This window comes from Hibiscus syriacus, unplaced genomic scaffold (genome assembly GCF_006381635.1).
Source record: "Hibiscus syriacus cultivar Baekdansim isolate YM2019G1 unplaced genomic scaffold, ASM638163v2 tig00110163_pilon, whole genome shotgun sequence".
In the NCBI taxonomy this organism is placed as follows: domain Eukaryota; kingdom Viridiplantae; phylum Streptophyta; class Magnoliopsida; order Malvales; family Malvaceae; genus Hibiscus; species Hibiscus syriacus.
In genome coordinates, this window is record NW_024062610.1 from 1849143 (window position 1) to 1870494 (window position 21352).

The window sequence follows — 21352 nt, forward strand, 5'->3', positions numbered from 1 at the left end:
GGAGGCGACTGAAATTAATCCTTTTTTTTTGTTTAAGTGTGAGGATATCTCAATCTCCTAAACACAATGGCATCAATTTGGCTTCTTCAATTCTCCCTTCCCTTCCAGGTAATTCCCAAATTTTCCCAATATATTTTATTGCCTTTATATATGCTTCCATTGAATTGGGTTTCTTTCTCTCGGTGAATCTCTGATATTTGCTTTGTATTTTCCTTCAATTTGGGGGTGGAAGCACCGGGTTCTTCAAATGGAACATTGTTGCTACTACATCATAGGCATTGTCTAAGCCAACGGATCAACTGGATTCCTCTTAACACCTAATAGAACGTTTTCGATGAGAGCTATTAACGATTCAATGAGCTCCGAGAGGACAATCGTGCCCAGAACGAGGTTGTTGATACAGCGAAAGTACTCTGGTGGTAGATACCAAACACCCACACTTGCCTTATTTCAGGAATCTATTACAGCTTTTCCTCCCGTTGTTTTCCTGGTAATATTCACATACGGTTCTGTATTCCAATTCCAAACAGACTAAGGTACGTTTGGTTCACGGAATGTAAAATTATCAGTGGGAATAAAAAATTACCAGGAATGGATTACTAGGAATGTTGTATTTTGTGTTTGGTTGGTTTAGCATGAATGTAAAATTACCGTGTTTGGTTAAAGGAATAAAAAATTATTGTAATGTATATTTGACCAATTGTCCTTATTATATATTTGTATAATATTACAAATTGTAAAATATTTATATATTTTCTTTAAAAAATTAAATTCATAATATTTATATTTTTTTTACAAAATTAAAAATATAAAAAAATGTTTAATGAAAGGGTAAAAAAAATTTTAACCTCTGAACTTCATATAAAATTTTAATTATAGATTTTTTTTTAAATCTAAAATAATTGAAGGATAAATTTGTAATTTAACATTCGTAAAATTTTTATTATTCAATGACGAAGAAGGATATTTTGAAAAAAAAAAATTTTATGGGCATTTTAGTCCAAAACGCCGGTAATGTTATAATACCTAAGGGAATTGAGGTAATGACATTTCCGGTAATATACCCAAAAAATTTACTATTGGTAATAAACATTACCAGGAATGAGATTCTCGGCCAACCAAAAATGAGAATGTGGGATTCCCATGAGAATCCCATGGGAATTCCACAATCCTTGAACCAAACACCCCCTAAACGTTATTGATAGTTTAGATTTTGAGCCTACGCGAGTATTTTACTATATAGTGTTCCAACATCGGCTCCTCTGTTGGTGCGAAGGATTACTCCAGTATGATACCAACACCCACACTTGCCTTATTTCAGGAATCCATTACTGCTTGTTTGTCATATTGCTTTCATTTTCATGCCGGTAAAACCAGTAGAGATGGTATTTGTATGAATTACTAGGAACTCTGAGTCTAGCATGAAGAACCTGCCCATTTCATTCGTCTCAGATGAATTTTTTCCCAAAAACTACCCAAAAACTACTTTGCACTGGGATGTGTATTACAATTACAATTGTGGTTGTTGCTCTGAACATGATGCACTGCAGAGAAAGCTTAAAGTAGTACAAAAAGTAACTAATTTTATAAGTTTTGCAGTGGCAATTAAATATTACTATCAAGTTTCTCACATGATAGATGGCTTATATATTATTGACAATTTCTGTAGCCAAAGTAATTAGGTTACGTTGTCTGCATAGTCAACGATGTAGTTCCATCAGTAGTTTTGGATGATAACAGATTAATGGACTAGATTAGTTTGCACTAACATTTAGCAACTGCAACATGTTTGATGGACTTCTGCACACGTGAAGCTAATAAGTTGGTAAAACATTTGTGCTTATCCTAAATGAGGCTTTTTTTGTGGGTGGGGGCAGGTGCATAATGTGTTGGGGATTCACATCTGCAGGCTTACTGATTGAAGTTTCTGTGTACCCAAACGGTTAATTAAGCCTTATTCATTGTACGTCCTGTCTGCACATTTTAACCTTTTTGAAAAATTGAATTGTTTGTATGCTGGAGGAGAAGTTTAACAATCTGTTTATGGACGGTAGAAATGCTAAAGATTTCCAAAGACCATTCAAATTAAATGACAGGTCGGAAGAACCTGTTGAGTAGGGCCCCATTAACAATTCCAGAGTTGAAGCTAAGCCCACTAAACCAGAGCATGCCTCTGATTCGATTGAAAATAACTTGTCATTGGAGGAAATGTAGCAACCCTGAAATATTTGGACTTGGTATCAGTTTATCGAGTACTAGACATTCGGCAATGAACTCCTGATTTTGTAGTATTTGAATCTCCTTGTGAATTACCACTAGGTGGCCCAAACTGATCAGCAGTTGTAAAAGGAGAGCAAGTTGTTCATATAATTGCAGTATTAGATTTTATCCATATTATAAAAGGCAGATTTTATCGAGTACTAGACATTCGGCAATGACTCCTGATTTTGTAGTATTTGAATCGTCCTAAATTACTGATCAACGTACGTTGAATAACCGATGGGTCATAGGTTTCAGATCTCGTAAACCCCCAATCAATCGTCTTAATCTTCTTTCCCTGCATGCATTAAGGAGCCGAAGAGTGAAAACGGACCGAGACGAGTGAATCTATGTCTGGCTCGATCATTTGATTATTTACTCAAGAAAGCAACGATGACGAAACCAAATCCAACAATGAGCAATGCCTTATAAATGCATTCTTGGGATATGATCAACCCCCGTCTCCCTAAACAAACGCCCTACTAAACTTAGGTGGAAGGCTCAAAGGACCCTATTCACCATCCCCCTAAGGATGATCACCCCTATTCACCCATCCCCCTAAGGATGATCACCATCAATCAATCATACCCTAATAGTTTAAATGGCAAATTTATTCATTTTTTTATTAATTTATTACAAAATAACCTTATCCAGAATCATTTGGTAAAATGACAGTCAAATGGCCCATGTAGAATATATCGTTTTTAAAAAGCGTTTAAAAACCTCGCATTTTGCATAACGTAAGATCCATACGACGTGGAACAACTTTCATATAATTCAATTTAATATTTGGATAAAGACTAGAAGTAAGATCTCCAAGAAATTGAATTTATCGTGAAATTTATTATAAGAGCATCGCGTTTTGTAGACAGCGATATCAAACTTTAAAAATAAATAACAATTAAAAATATCATATTAAAAATATGAAAATTATTAAAAATATCCTACAATTATAATTAAAAAATTTTAATTATTAGTTATTAAAATTTAAAAAATAGAAAAATGATTATTAAAAAAGATGGTAATTAAAAATATATTAAAATATCCTAATCATTTAGCTATGAAAGAGAGGTCAAGATTAGAGCATAATGACAATAAATCCAAGAATAACCAATAATAATAAAAAAAATAAATATCATAATCAAATGTCATAGAAAATATCCAACAGAATATCTAAAATAAAATACTAAACAATATCATAAAAATCTAAAATAAAAATCCAAAGTATGAAATTAATCAATCCTCAGATGGAAAACAAACCTCCAAAGTGTCAATACGAGTTCCTATAACATCAAGTGGGTATACATGATGAAGAACCTAATCAAAATGAGTAGACATGTAGTCATAAAGAGACTCTAAAGTGACGGGAGGGTAAGGAGGAACAACATCAATAGGTGCATCGACTCCATGAGTGACGAGATCATCACCGGGAGCAATGTCATCATGTTTTTTTCATCCAATTTCGATTTTCAAGCCTAAAGCCCATTTTATTAACCAATGCGTAATCAAGTTTACTAGATAAGGGAACGCGAGGATCAAAAGAAGTATTAAATGGGTACAAAAAATGTGACTAAGAACACACGCAGAAAGTAAAGAGACAGTAACATTGGTTCTTTTGATGATTGTGTTCACTAAGTCAAGAAAGATGATTTGGTATTGTTTTGGACAATTTTTGTGCGAAAATGTAATGCCACCAATAGTCCAAGTGGCGCATATGAGTGGTGCCACCATTCGAATGAAGGAGGAACCAAATGATGAAGAGGTGTAAAAAACGTTCGTCAAATTCAAAAGTGGTGGGATTATCACCTATAATAGGTTTAAAATGAATAAAAGTTTCCTCATTATAAAGACCATTATAAGGAATGCCTAAATCGTAGCAATGGATTTGGGAGTAAGCTCAAGTTCAACACCCATAAGAAAATAACGAACTCTAAAAAACTTTTCAGAAGGGTTTTCTTAAGAAAAGTAGCATGCAAAATAATACTCGAACAAGCTGAGGGTGAATGGAAGGTTCAATTGAGATGAAACGTATGCAATGTCAATAAGAATGGTACGGTAAAAGTTCAATTAATACTCACCCGAACTAAGAAATTCACATCAAAATTACATTCAGATCGAATAAGATGAGTGATATAGCGTGCGTGGTAACAAGAAAGAGCTTCAAGATTAGGAAAGCATAGGCTTTCAAAAGATTGTGGATCAGAGCTTGAGAATTGAAAGCTTGATCGATCCTAGGGCATTTGGTAGGAAGTTTAAAGCCATTGGAGGTGAGAAAATAAGTGTATGTGCAGGAAATTTTCATTGGGGATTTTTTACAAACACTTCGTAGGCAAGCCTAAAAAACAAGGGTTTGCTAAAACAAGCATATTTAACACTAATAAACAACTCGATTGATTCAAAATGACGTATTTAAAATCATTATAAAGTCATAAATTTAAATTTAAAAGCAAGAAAATGTTTTAAATTGAAAAAAATATTTAAGGTTAAGAAAAACCACGAGTGAAGATGAATGAATGAAGAAGGAGAGGACGAACGGTGATTTATGATCAGAGGAGGAGGAGTCGTGACTTCGGGCAGAGATTTGTCGGGTTTGTGTTGCTATGAGTTACGAATGAGTTCAAAATAGGTTTGTGTAAAATAGTCGTGGTTTTAAAGAGTTTTTTGGGGGTTTAGAAACCCAATGAGACAGTTTCAAAAAATCACTTATAGTTTCGAAACCCCTTTAGCAGGGTTTAGAAACCCAATGAGACAGTTTCAAAAAATCACTTATAGTTTCGAAACCCCTTTAGCAGGGTTTAGAAACCCAATGAGACAGTTTCAAAAAATCACTTATAGTTTCGAAACCCCTTTAGCAGGTTTATAAACCCAATCAATTATACGAACCTCAAGCCTCGTAGTATGGGCCTATTGACATGTCACATTAATAACATACGTCGGTGTTGTCACGTCAGAAATTGAACTTGTTTTCTACGGTACTCTTATAATTTATATACGTCTAAAAATACGAATTAAATATATTACATTAACTTGACAGACATTCAATAAACATAATAACTTAAAATTTTGTTTCGTTTAAAATATTTTTATTTCAACTTTAAAATATTTCCTTAACCACTTAAATCATAAATTAATATTTGACATCAAAAAACCAATCTATTTTAGGCAGTGATTAGACAAGTTTATGTTGTTTCATAAACTATATATTATTATTAAACATTACTAGGTTTTAAAACCATTTTAAATATGGTAATTTATTCATTCATCAATACGGATATAGTTAGTTTAATCAAAATAAAGTGGTCATATTTTATTATTATAGACCATTTAAAATAAAACTGATAAAGCATATGATAACATATATACATGTCACTACTAGTCAAAAGTAACATAAAAAATGTCTTACTGATACTGATAATGAAGAGTTCGCAAAAAGATACTCGGGAGGCTTCTCACTGCACGTCCTTATCTCATGAAAATCATCATGCGCTAAGTATAACTTAGTGGCAATAATAAACTAAGATGAAATAAAAATGAAAATATCATAAATATAATAAAGCATTAAAAAATAATTTAATCAAAACGTTAAACTTTCAAACCGACTTATTCAAGTCTAGTACTTCATCGTAACCTGAAAATCAACTTGTTCCATTCTATAGAAATCATGATATACCAGATAACATAAACATAATATTCTGTGCCAACTTAACATGTTCATGACTTCATATTTCATTTTCATAGCCCAAAGTATATTTAAGAAAATATAGGTATATGAGTAGAGCATAAGGTGCACACTACGCACATCACAGTGCTAATCATAACTGATCATAAATGCACTCCAATGCAAATCATATCATAAGAACCAACAGTGCAATACATAATGTACATGAATGTACCATACTTCAACTTGAAAATAATCAACTTAATGGCATGTCAAATGTAACCTACGACTCTCAATGCAACATACAGTGGCTTATAAATCATAATATAATTATTTTAATCAATGTCTTAATATCATAAACATTTAAAATTTATCAGCATAGAAATCGTACTTGGACATTCATACCCTAATTAATTCATATATTTGATAAATATTATGGAAATAATCCATATTAAAATCATAAATCATATTTTAAGAATAATATGAGGTTGACTTATCGCAAGTCGTCACGATCATAAATAATTAAATAAATAACCACACTCACCTTTGCCTTACTACGAACCTTTTATGAGATACTCCTAATCATGCTTTATCATTTCCTTTCGGATCGTTTGGATCACTAGATTTATCGTAGTCTAACAACGTAACATAATAACATAGCATATTCAAAACTATATGTTAGTATCGAACTAACATAATCCAAACTTAAAAATAAAAGTCTATAAATAAAATCTATAATTATCGATACAAAAAAAATCACGCTTTCATCATAAATTTCAAAATTCTCAAAATACTCTTTAACCTCCATAAATATTAATTCCAACTTTATCCCTCGACTTTGCCAAATTCATAATCAAGCCACTAGTAACGAATTCTTTCTAGAATTCACCTTAACTTTTCCATTAATTCATAATGATCCTTCACTATTATGATCATTTCATATAATTACTAAATTTTCAGCACCATAGTAAATACTAAAATCAATACTTTTAACATTCAAAAACTTGTAATTTCATCATACTTAGACTTTTCAAAATCAACCATCCAATTTGGTAAACTTGCAATTCAACCCAACTCAATTTTAAATTCAAAAATCAGCATACTAATAAAATTTCAGCATTGCAATAATTTACCCAAATGATACTCTACATTTAATGAACTTGCAATTAAGTCATAATACTTATAGGACCATTGGAATTCAACCCTTTTAAATTTCCAAAATTTGTAATTTGGTTCCAATCAACTTTCTATCTTAATTTCCAGCACTTAAATGTTAAATTAACATTGAACACCCAAACATCACATCCTTGCAATAATATCCCACAATTCTCAAAACTTGTATATTAGCCCTTTTACTAACTCAAGGTTCCAAATTGATCCAAATTAATCTCCAAATCACATAGAACACTTCTAATATCATTTATAGACCATATGAAAATTTTCAATAATTTCCCCCCAAATTCCTCCTATTTTCGAACCTACATAGTAATTTAGGACGAGGTTTTCATTCAATTTCAAGCATTAATCTAACCTCCTAGCACCAAATTCATGTTATTCCAATCATCATAACATCAAATTAAATCAAATTAACCAATTTCATAAAACCCTAATCATGGTCAAACCTTATACACACATGTACAAATAATTTTAATCATTATACATGCTTTAGAAATAATCTCCAACATCAATAACATAAAAATCCTTCATCAAGTCTTCAAAGTCCATAAACCCTAAATAAACCCTAATATCCAAATCTTATGAAATAAGCATGATCACTATGTAATATTTATACCAAATGATAGACAATTTCATGTAGATTAATTCTCTATTTAATAGCTTAATCCAACAATCAAGTATGTAGCTTCAAAAATAAAAAAATAAAATCTTACATTTGGAGAGCAATGATGGTTCAACCTAGGTGAAGAAAATGGCTGAAAACGTGTTTAATTCTTGATTATTCTAGTATTAGAATCCTCAACAAAACACTACTTTATAATATATTTAATTTAAAATTCAATTAATGAGAATCCCAAAATACCATTAATGAAACTTGATAATTTCCAAATGCAATTGCATTGTCTTCCATTAAAATTTCATAGTCAAAGATGAATCAACTTGGCTTTGACTATCTATTTTGACCATGTAATTTTTAAAAATTGCATTTTAGACACTAATATTCCACTGTTAAACCACATTTGAAAAATTACACTGATCCGTGCTTAATTTATAGAATCTAAAATATGGAAATAGTATTTCCAATCATTATCTAACATCCTTCAAATTTTCGTAAAATTCCGGTTTGATCTGACTATTCGATTTCTATATTGAACTTTAACTCTTTATAGCTTTTAACATAAATCCCGTACTAAAAATATGAATAGCAAGAAAATTCTTGTCTTAGGCCACACTATTATATATTCAAAATTATATTTTTGGTCCATAAACTTTTCAAGGTTTATACTTTAGCCATCAAACTTTTAAAACTTACATTTTAGTCACTAACCAAAATTTGGGGTATTACATTCCTTCCACGCTAGGAATCTTGATGAACTTGCTCTCTGCAGAACGCGAGGTCCATACTTCAGATAATGAAGGCAAGCACAAGGAAAACAAATATGAATGAAAACAAACCAACCATAGAAGACAAACACAAAGGAAGTGAAGGTGAAGGCAAACAAACCAACCATAGAAGGCAAGCACAACGAAAGTGAATATCGTCAACTTAATTTTCTAGATGTTACTTTCAAATAAGTGTTTCAATTGTAAATTTATTCGAGAAAGACTTCTCGAATCTTATATAGTTTGAAGTCATTACAATTTCTCTAATGTTTTTCTTTATCTGTATGATCATAGATATTCTAAAAAATATGTCGAGAAGATGAACTATTACTGCTTTGATATACGATGACCAGATGTTCGATGATGTACTCTCGTATCATATTTTAGTCGTCAAACCGTTATGATAACACTACCAAGAAAATTAACATATAAGAAGTTGATTAAGGAAGTAAAGAGAAATGTTTCACATGCTTAAGGGAAAAATAGAACCGTTGAAGTATTGATTACCGACATTGTTAGAACCATTAACCTACTCAATATACCACATTGCGAATAACGATGATGTAGAATTGATAGTAGAATCCCATTTGCAATATTCATTAGGAGGGCCCCTAGAGTTGTATGTAATTTTTTCTAATGATAATGATATTACTATATCATAAATTAGAGACTACAAATTTTGACCTCGATCCTAATGTCTGGAGTCTGACAGCCAATTTATGAAATGACTTCAACTTATAAGTACACACAATACACACAACAACTTGGGTGTATCATCGTATTCAAGCTAAAGCATTCTTGTGTAGCTAGCTTCCACTTGACGTGAACTTGCCACCAAAGCAACATTCAACGTACAATACATACAGTCTAGGTGTGGCAATGTCATCTTCTCAAAATGACACGAAGCCTCCATACCATGAAACGTTTAACATGTTAGATGATTTCTCATCTAGATGATATTCAACTATATCCCTAGTACGGATTACGTTAGCATCTATGAGGAGACTTCTTGGGCTCGTGTGGTCGACTTGATTTTGGTGATACGATTCGTGAGCGGTCTCAAGATTGATACACGACTACTACTCTATTTTCGTAGCATTTTACAACGTAAAACTATTTCGATTGAGGGGGATCATTCTGGTGAATAACGGATTACGTAGCCTTGAACACTCTGAAATTTTTGTAATTCCCATAGATTGAGTAATACAATAAATGTGGTGATAGTGAACTCTATATTGGAATTACCTTCAAGACAAAAGAACTCGTCGAGAATGCTATTAAAAACTACAATATACGTCGCTCAGTTACGTTGATTGTGAAAAAAGCACCGGATATTTACAAGGGTGTTGCTTCTTGGGAGAAATGAATTCGCTCATTTGATGGGGTAAACGATATGATCATATGATAACGAACTTGGCTAATGTGAGCAATTCATAATAGAAGGAAGTGTAACATTTTCCTATCACTTCTATTGTCAAAGCGACATATTATTAGTTGGCAACTCTTTTTGCAACCTTGGAAAAGAAATAATTCACTGGATGGGTGGGTGGCCACATAGTCCACCCAAATTTCCTCACAAAATTCCAAACATTTATGCAACATTCAAATGCAATGAATGTGACATGCGTCTCTCGTGAACAATATAATTTCATGTCTTGGAATATTCGAGGCAATTGGAAGACATACAGTACAATGCATATGCTGTTAATCTTCAACAAAGAACCTGCGAGTGGACTCTTGTGTGCACGTCATTATTGTATGTTCTTCTGTATAGATTCACTATATGAGATTCGTTGATATGGTATACTTACTTGAAACCATATTCAAGGTTAGTGTTGAGTTAATCGATCGACGAAATCGGCCAAGAGGGGGGTGAATTGCCAATTAAAAATTTCGTGGAAGCTTTTGCAGAAAAATTGAAAGTAATTGCCAGCGATTTACAGTGGTTCGACTTTCTCAAACAAAGTCTACGTCCACTACCTTAGCTATCCACACTAAGGATTTTCCTACAAATTCACTAATTTTCTTCTTTTGAGGCCAAAGAGATAACCTTAAAATCCCTCAAGAGTATACCCCAACTCTTGAGAACACTCTTTTCCCAAAGAAGATTACAAATTTGCAAACTTACAAGAAAACCTCACAAGGTAAGATGTTTGCACAATTCTAGAACAAGAAAAGAATACTCAAACATAATTACAAATGAGCACAAATGGTGTTCTTGAAAGCAAATGAATATGAAAGGAAAATTGGCTTGATTTGCACAACTTGGTGTTTGATGCTTTCTCTCTTGTTTCTCTATGATTTCTTGTTGATCAAGAGCTTCAGAACTTGTTTAAATACACCTTGAATCTCTTCTGAACGTTGGGGATGATTAGTGAAGATCATATAACCGTTTTAGTGTGAAAACAATTAATAAAACAGTTTGGAGCGTGGGGGAATCGGTACCCCCTATGGGGAATCGGTTCCCTAAGTGTAAAATTCAAATATTCGACCGTTGAACAGGGGGAATCGGTACCCCTATGGGGGAATCGGTTCCCTCCGAGCATTCTGGAAATCTCGGAGCCAAACCATTCAGGGGGGAATCGGTACCCCCTTGGGGGGAATAGGTTCCCTCTGAGCAATCTAGAATTTTGGCTTGAAATGGTTCGAAATACTTTGAAAGATTATTTTGAAATTGTTTTAAGATTAAAACTTAATTTTACACTTAAGTAAGGATTAAAAATGATTTTTGAAATATTTTGAGTAATGTATTGATATTCGAATAATTATATCGAATATACTTAGAAAATCATTTGGAAAATCTTAAAATTCATTTAACTTAATTTGTTATATCGAAATATCAAAATGTTTTCAACAATCTCCCCCTTTTTGATATAACAAAACATTTTAGTAATTTTAAGATTTTGAAATCAAGTTTTGAAATTACTCCCCCTTACTTTAACACTTCTCCCATTTATCATTTTAAAAACATACTTAAAATACACTTTTACTCCCCCTTACTTTAACACTTCTCCCATTTATCATTTTAAAAACACACTTCTCCCCCTTTTTGTTAAATTAAAAAATTCATACTTATAACACTTCTCCCATTTATCATTTTAAAACACACTTCTCCCCCTTTTTGTTAATTAAAAAGATTCAAATAAACTGAAAATATTAAGCCAATTGATTAGGTATATGTATGCATAAGCTGCTAAGATCACAATTAAGAGAAACGTTAGCCATTAGTTCCGTAATCAATATTCATAAATAATGTGATATGGCAAAATTGGTCATATTGCTAAAATTATGTAAATGATGCAAAAATAAACATTAAGCTCAAAATGAAAGTGAAAATCAAATCAAATATATAAGCATGTAAGTTCAAATATCCAATTATTCAACAAATTCAAACACCCAAAATAAAACAATCCATGAACATCAAAATGTTTCACAATTAAAAGTTCTGAGTTCGGGACGATAAATCCATTGACCCTAAGGCCGAGTTTGATAAACAAATTACTAAGGAGACAACCATAAACCAAGGTTTCTATATACTTGGAAGGAACAATGTTTATGAAAACTCACTAAAGATGATCTATGGCAGATTAATCTTCTTTTTATGTTGGATACAATATATCCACCATATATCTATGTTCCTAAGGGAGGAGTACCTACCTCCGGATGGTCTGAACCACCAAGAGATCAAATAATGAATGAATCTATCACGATGAGTTCTTAGGGTACTCTCACTATCCTTAGACTTATAGGATGAATCCACAGTCTCTTTTTCATTAAACCTGAGTTATCTAGTCCAAAATGGGTAGCGATTGTGCCGGAGTCAATAAAAATGAATTGTCCTAAAAGATAGGATCAAATTCCTATAGTTTCAGATCGGTGCTCATTTTGGACACATACCACATTGGAAAAAAAATGTGGACTAATTGATGATAAACCAAAGGTTTGAGTTTAAAGAGTTTATCAAACTTCTAGTATTTAAGAGTAGGAAGATATTGGAAGTTCATATCTTCTATAGCTTGGATCGAAAGGATACGCTCTTCCCAGATTTTGTATGACTCAAAACAAGTATGGTACATATGTATAGATTTTGTCCGTAACCAGGTATGTTGAAACAAGAGTTCATAATGGTCATATTTGGGTTATTTGGATTGGGTGGAGGAATAAGAGGTCGATTTTGACTTGAGCTACTAGACAAAGTCCTAGGTCGTTTAGGATTTGACATCGTTTAAGAATCAGAATAAAACATATAACCTGCAAATTTAAACACACGTATGCAATATAATCAAACTCAAAACTCAAATGAGTCATCAATATTTCAAGGTTCTCTAAACTGAATCCTAAAGGGCAATGTTTTGAAAAACTATTTGGAAAATAATGTTTGAAAATCATAATACGTATAGTTTTTATGAAATTGGTTGTAAAATCATCATATAACCAATGCCCGATGTAATGTTCATCTTAGAACTAATCAAAACTAGTTCTATGTTCATAAATTGATAAAATAGAAGTTTTGGAAAAATACCTTGAATGATTTCAGATTTGAGTGAGATTAGATGAAGTTTGCACGTTTTTTATGATTCCAACAGGTTTAGAGGATGATATTTGAAGTGAATTTCGATTAAAAACGTTGATTTGAGGCAAAAATGGAGATTTGAGAAATTGAGAGAGAGAACGGCGGAATGGTTTTGGGGTTTTGGGTGTTCTTGCCCGATTTTAACAGAACCCCAGGGGGGTATCGATTCCCCTGGGGGGGGGGAATCGGTTCCCCTTCAAAGGGGGATTCGATTCCCTCATGGGGGGATCGATTCCCTCTGCACCAAAATGCTAAAATCTGACTTTTAAGCACATAAAATGCTAAATTAATCTTCTCTAGTGGTATAGGCAACTCATATATTGAAAAATAATTATGTTCAAACAATTAAATTAATCTTTAAACATTATTTGAACATAAAATTAATTTTCACTAAGAATCATAAACTCCCCCTAACTAATAGCAAGAATGCAATCAAAAATTATTATTATAAGCATTTTTCAGTATTTATTAAAAGTGCTAAATTATTTTAAACACTAAGTGAAGATAGGTTAGTTAAACCTAATTCTCTTCTAAGTGTCCAAAACCTTTCCTTGTCTAAGGGTTTTGTAAAGATATCCGCTAATTGATGCAAAGTATCAACATATTCTAGAACTACATCTTCCTTAGTGACATGGTCTCTAATGAAGTGATGTCTTATTTCAATGTGCTTAGTTCTAGAGTGTTGGATATGATTTTTAGTGAGACAAATAGCACTAGTATTGTCACACTTGATAGGAATGCTACCTACTTCAATTCCATAATCAAAAAGTTGTTGTTTCATCCATAAAACTTGTGCACAACAACTATCGGCTGAAATGTATTCCGCTTCAGTGGTAGATAATGCAACATAATTTTGTTTCTTTGAAAACCAAGAAATCAGCATATTTCCAAGGAATTGGCAAGTACCGGAGGTGCTTTTCCTATCTAATTTGCATCCTCCATAATCCGCATCAGAAAAGGCATGCAAGCTAAAGCTAGAGTCTCTAGGATACCAAAGTCCTAAACTAGGAGTGTCCTTAAGGTATCTAAAGATTCTCTTAACAGCTAGTAAATGTGATTCTTTAGGACATGATTGAAACCTAGCACACAAGCAAACACTAAACATAATATCCGGTCTACTTGCAGTTAGATAAAGCAAAGAGCCAATCATTGACCTATATAATTTAACATCTACACATTTACCTCCTTCATCTAAGTCAAGCTTTGTTGAAGAGCTCATTGGAGTGTTATGAGGTTTCCTATTTTCCAGTCCAAACTTCTTGAGCATATCTTTGACGTACTTAGCTTGATTAATGAAGATGCCATCTTTTCTTTGCTTGATTTAGAGTCCCAATAAAAATGAGAGCTCCCCCATCATGCTCATCTCAAACTCACTTTGCATTAGCTTAGAAAAATCTTGGCAAAGAACATCATTAGTAGAACCAAATATTATATCATCAACATAAATTTGAACTACTAATAAATCTTTACCTTTTCTCTTTAAAAACAATGTAGTGTCAACCTTTCCTTTTAAAAAACCTTTTTCAATTAAAAAATTTGACAATCTTTCATACCAAGCTCTAGGAGCTTGTTTTAAACCATAAAGAGCTTTTGTTAATTTTAAAACATGATCCGGAAAATTTGAATCTTCAAAACCTGGAGGTTGTTCCACGTACACTTCTTCTTTTATAAAACCATTTAAAAATGCACTTTTAACATCCATTTGATATAATTTAAATTCATTGAAACATGCAAATGCTAATAACATTCTAATTGCTTCCATCCTAGCTACGGGAGCGTATGTTTCATCATGGTCTATGCCCTCTTCTTGAGTATACCCTTGAGTAACAAGTCTAGCTTTGTTTCTCACTATATTACCACTCTCATCAAGCTTATTTCTAAATACTCATCTAGTACCTACAGTAGATTTATTTCTAGGCCTTTCAACTAATGTCCATACTTTACTTCTCTCAAATTGATTTAACTCTTCTTGCATAGCCATAATCCAATGTTCATCATTATGCTTCTTTAATATTCTTAGGCTCTATGCATGAGATAAATGCAAATAATTACAAATATTTCTAAGAGAAGATCGAGTTGTTACCTTTTGATGGATCACCTATAATTCACCATCCTTGACATAGTTGTACTGTCTTGGATAAGATACTTCCCTTTCTTCAATGGTTGGATTCTCAAGAGGATCATGAGTTTCCTCATTTTTCGTTTCTTCCTTTGATGATGGTTCTCCAACGTCATGTCTAACGTCATTTGTATTTATAACACCTACATCATCATTCACACAAGAATCCTTCCTCGGAAGGGGATTATCATCGAAAACAACATGTATAGACTCTTCTACAACTAAAGTTCTTTTATTAAATACACGATAGGCTTTAGAATTTAAGGAATAACCCAGAAAAATTCCTTCATCACTTTTAGCATCAAATTTGCCAAGGTTTTCTTTACCGTTGTTTAAAACAAAACATTTACATCTAAAAGGATGAAAATAACTAATGTTAGGCTTTTTATTTTTTGAAAATTTCATATGGAGTTTTCTTTAAAATTGGCCTAATCATTACTCGATTTACAACATAACAAGCGGTATTTGTGGCTTCCGCCCAAAAATATTTTGGCAAATTATTTTTACAAAGCATGGTTCTAACCATTTCTTTTAAAGTTCGATTTTTCCTCTCAACAACTCCATTTTGTTGAGGGGTTCTAAGTGCTGAAAAATTATGGCTAATACCGTTAGAGTTACAAAATTCAGTAAATCCAAGATTTTCAAATTCAGTTCCATGATCACTCCTAACACTAGTTATAGAGTAACCTTTTTCATTTTGGATTACTTTTGAAAACATGATGAATTGTTCTAATGCTTCATCTTTAGTATTTAAAAATAGAACCTAAGTATATCTAGAATAGTCATCTACCAAGACAAATGCATATTGTTTTCCACCCAAGCTAGTAGTTTTAGTTGGCCCAAAAAGATCTAAATGGATCAATTGTAAAAGTCTACTAGTTGATACATCATTAATGGATTTAAAAGAAACTCACTTTTGTTTTCCTTTAGCACAAGCATCACAGATTTTATCATTATCAAATTTAAGCTTAGGCAACCCTCTTACTAGGTCTCCTTGATTTAACCGTTGCAAAACACTCATACTAGCATGTCCTAGTCTCCTATGCCATAACCAACTATCATGTTCATCCTTAGCAACTAGGCATAAATTAGTCATATCAAAAGAATCTAAATGCACCATGTATATATCCCTTTTTTTATGACCAATAAGCATAATCGAAAGTAGATGCAATGTCAATCAATTTTGTAATCATTTAAAATAAAACATTGTATATTTTATCAAATTTATTTTTCAAAAGATTATGCTTTTAACCCATTCACATAAAACATTATGCAATGTTGATTATAGAGAGTAAGAGCACATGCATAAAGTTTTGAAAATGTTATGCATTAAAACTTTATAATATTTAAACAAAAATCTATGCATAAACATTAAAAATTTCAGATCAAAATTTTGCAAAACCAAAGTTCTTGAAAAATCAATATCAATTATTAAAGAGATATCAACTACATTTTAAAAAAAATAATTTTGAGCAAAAATTAATATGATGAACTAGAGTTTATAAAAAAAATTACCATGTTCATCATACAATATTTTTCAACATACATGAGACAAACATAATCATTTAGAATTATTTAACATTTAAAACCTCATGCATGCATAGAATAAATGAGCAACCAAATAAAATAAAATAAAAAATTAAGTTTAGAGGTTACCCATTACTTTTTCATGTGTGGCTAGAGCATCTCGAATATCATCAACTTCATCACCATTGCTCCCACACACCTACAAGAGACATTTAAGTAGATTTTGGTATCCAAATTGCTTTGGATCCTTGAACATTAGTTTCAATGCCTCTTGTTCCTTTTGGAATCCATACTTGTCTAATTTTAAATCGTTTTCCTTTCTTTAAAGGACAAGTATGTTCCTTATGACCATGATAATGACAATGTGAACATATTGTCATTATTGAACTAGATGAATTATTTAGAATTATCTCTTTTTCTTTTGTTAAACATTCAAGCTTATCTTTTAAATTGAAATTTTCTTTTTCAATACTTTCAAATTTCATTTTTGAGAGTTCTAAATCCTTCTTCAAGATTTCATTTTGATTTTCAAAATCCATTTTCATTTCTAGAAGAAGTTTGTTTAATTTGAAAATTTCTTTTTCAAAGTTTTCAGATTTTATTTTTGAAAGCTCTAACTCCTTTCTCAACATTTCATTTTGATTTTCCAAGTCTGTTTTAGCTTTCAAAAGAAGATCATTTTTAGCAATAAATTTAGAAATCAATTTATTGTATTTGGAGTTCATGGTCTCAAACTCCGAAAATAATTTATCATAAGCATCTTGTAACTCATTAAAAGATTTTGAATTTGATATATTTGAGTTAGAAGATACCTTTGGCTCTGTGAGAGCTAATAGAGACATCACTTTTATTGGTTCTTCTTCTTCCTTGTCTCTATAGATCTCCTCAAGCTTATCCCACATTTTCTTGGCACTTGAACAAGAAGAAACTCCTTTATATACATTAGGATCAATTGCACAACACAACATGTGCATAGCCTTTGAGTTTTGTTGAGCTTCATTCTGTTCTTGAATACTCCACTTCTTTGCCTTCTTAGTAGGAGAGGAATATTCTTTCTTGATTATCATCCAAGCTTCCATATCAAATGCTTTGATGAATATCATCATACACCTCTTCCAATGACGATAATTTGTTCCATTGAAGTGTGGAGGCACGTCAATTGGTCTGGATTCTTCCATTGAGAATGAACCGGAAGTGGACGCCATCTTTATCGATTTAACTCTTCCCGGATCGACTCAAGAGGTGATTAAACCTTCAAATGAGTTAGGCTCTGATACCAATTATTGAGTTAATCGATCGACGAAATCGGCCAAGAGGGGGGTGAATTGGCAATTAAAAATTTCGTGGAAGCTTTTGCAGAAAAATTGAAAGTAATTGCACAGCGATTTACAGTGGTTCGACTTTCTCAAACAAAGTCTACGTCCACTACCTTAGCTATCCACACTAAGGATTTTCCAACAAATTCACTAATTTGTTCTTTCTTTTGAGGCCAAAGAGATAACCTTACAAAATCCCTCAAGAGTATACCCCAACTCTTGAGAACACTCTTTTTCCCAAAGAGATGATTACAAATTTGCAAACTTACAAGAAAACCTCACAAGGTAAGATGTTTGCACAATTCTAGAACAAGAAAAGAACACTCAAAGATAATTACAAATGAGCACAAATGGTGTTCTTGAAAGCAAAATGAATATGAAAGGAAATTGGTTTGATTTGCACAAACTTGGTGTTTGATGCTTTCTCTCTTGTTTCTCTATGATTTCTTGTTGATCAAGAGCTTCAGAACTTGTTTAAATACACCTTGAATCTCTTCTGAACGTTGGGGATGATTAGTGAAGATAATATAGTCGTTTTAGTGTGAAAACAATTAATAAAACAGTTTGGAGCGTGGGGGGAATCGGTACCCCCTATGGGGAATCGATTCCCTAAGTGTAAAATTCAAATATTTCGACCGTTGAATAGGGGGAATCGGTACCCCCTATGGGGGAATTGGTTCCCTCCGAGCATTCTGGAAATCTCGGAGCCAAACCATTCAGGGGGGAATCGGTACCCCCTTGGGGGGGAATCGGTTCCCTCTGAGCAATCTGGAATTTTTGGCTTTGAAATGGTTCGAAATACTTTGAAATATTATTTTGAAATTGTTTTAAGATTAAAACTTAATTTTACACTTAAGTAAGAATTAAAAATGATTTTTGAAATATTTTGAGTAATGTTTTGATATTCGAATAATTATATCGAATATACTTAGAAAATCATTTTGGAAAATCTTAAAATTCATTTAACTTAATTTTTTATATCGAAATATCAAAATGTTTTCAACAGTTAGTCATTACGAGTTTCCTCTAATTGGAAATGAAGTTGATTTGGATGAAGTTGATTATGAACCTACAATATGACCAAGATTTGAAACCATTTTTAATGTGATTTTCACCCTACTTACAATGTCTCGTATGTGCTGACATTACTCTCAACTGAAAAATAAGTTATATTAATACGCCTCTAATCTTATAAATTACGAAAATTTATCAATTAACTTCCTAGAAATATCCCTCAAGCATGCCTATCAAGCCTTTTTAGCTTGTTCTTCTTGCACAAAACCAAGCTTTGGAACAATTTTCAACGTGATTTTTACCTAGTTTAAATACTACGCTTCTAAGCTTAAAATTTATAAAAAATTTCCAAATTTTAATCCAGGAAAACACCTCGAATATGCCTATAAACTCTTGTATCGAGTGCTGAAAATCCAAACTCGTCTGCAGAACACGAAGTTCATATACTAAATTACGCAATAAATTCAATTTCTCGAAGGTCTCGCGTTCTGCATAAGGCAAGGTCTTGTATCCAAATATTAAATTAGGTTATCTGAAAAGTTCTTCCATGCCAGAAGGATCTCGCGTCTTGCAAAACACGAGGTATTCTTACGTGAACCATTTTAGGGTTTTTTTAAAATAATTGTAGTTGTGATTAATTTTGCAATAAATTAATAAGAAAGGTTTTTTTTTATAAAATTACCAATTTATAGCTATTTAGGTGATAGGGGTGTTTAGGGTACCCGTATGGGTACGAAAATGTTTGCCCGTGTTCTGGTTTATTATATTCAGGTACCCATAAAATTTGAGTACCAGTATTTTTAGGTCACATGTATTATGTTCATTTTTTTTTAAATTATATTATTTTAAAATAAATAAATAAATATATATATATATATATATATATTCTAAAATTTAAAATCTATAATATATAATTTAACTATAAAGTTTAAAAAATTAAATTACATAATTGAAAAACAAATTATTAAAAATAAAAATAAAAAGTATAATTAAATTTAAAATATTTCGAATTTAAAATAAACATTTTAAAAAATAACTTAAAATATTAATTTGAAATAATTTAAGAAATTAAAAATTTAGAATATTCTGATGGTAAAATTTAAGAAATTAAAAATTTAGAGAGAATGAACTAATTAGAGAATTATATATAAAAAATTAATAAAAAATAAAAAATAAAAATATGATATATATATATATATAATAAACCATATATCGAATTGACAGGTACCCGATTAAGTAATATTTTATGATCGAGATCTGACTCAAAAACTCGAAGAATTTAGCGGGTTAAGTATCCGACCCAAAAAATCAGGTATTTCAATATAAATATTAAGGGTGTGTTTGGTTAGGGGAATGTGAGATTACCGGGGGAATGAAATCTACATTCTCCATTTGGTTGGCCGATAATCTCATTCCCGATAATGTTTTATTACCAACAGTGGATTTTTTGGGGTATATTACCGGGAATGTCATTACCCCTTCCCTTATGTATTGTTGGATTATCGGCGTTTTGGACTAAAATGCCCTTATAATTTTTTCTCTCGAAATATATACTTCTTCTGTTATTGAATAATAAAAATTCTACGAAGGTTAAATTACAAATTTATCCTTAAACTATTTTAGATTTACAAAAAAAATCTATAATTAAAATTTTATATGAAGTTCAAGGGTTAAAATAAAATTTTACCCTTTCATTAAACCTTTTTATAATTTTTAATTTTGTAAAAAAATTATATAAATTTTTTGAATTTAATTTTTAAAGAAAATATATAAATATATTATAGTAATATTATATTAGAATTCAACTTGTTAAAAAAATAAATATATAATAAGGATAATTTGGTCAAATATACATTTCAATAATCTTTCATTCATAATCCTTTATTCTTTTAACAAAACACGATAATGTTACATTCCTACTAAGTCAACCAAACACAAAATATAACATTTCTAGTAATTCTATTACCTGGTAATTTTACATTCCTTAAACCAAAAACACCCTAAATATTATTTTTAACCGGATCGATGGATCGGATCATTCAAATAGAATATTTTTGAACAATGTAAGAGTTGAGGTCAAACCTAGTAAATACCTCCCAGCCTATCCACGTGTCATGTCAAGTAAAAGCTTTTCGTCACCGCCCACTTCCTCTTCTAGCCTAGTCCCATCCCATCCTATCCTATCCCATCCCACCCCACCCCACCCGGCGATTTGACCAAACTGACACCCTTTAATCGAATATCTCCCTTTTTAGCACCGTTTGTTCTATATTTCCCGAAGTGGCACCCATTCGGTTGAGGTGGCGAAAGGCGCATCCCCGGGGACG

At 31.8% G+C, this 21352-nt stretch overlaps 1 long non-coding RNA gene across 1 annotated transcript; it reads left to right on the forward strand.

The window, feature by feature from the left end:
- The first annotated feature begins 26 nt into the window (after window positions 1–26).
- LOC120216627 lies at window positions 27–19246 on the forward strand. The gene is made up of 4 exons (XR_005525070.1): window positions 27–108; window positions 233–419; window positions 13030–13034; window positions 19237–19246. It is a non-coding gene; the product is annotated as an uncharacterized LOC120216627 (long non-coding RNA).
- Window positions 19247–21352: the final 2106 nt, after the last annotated feature.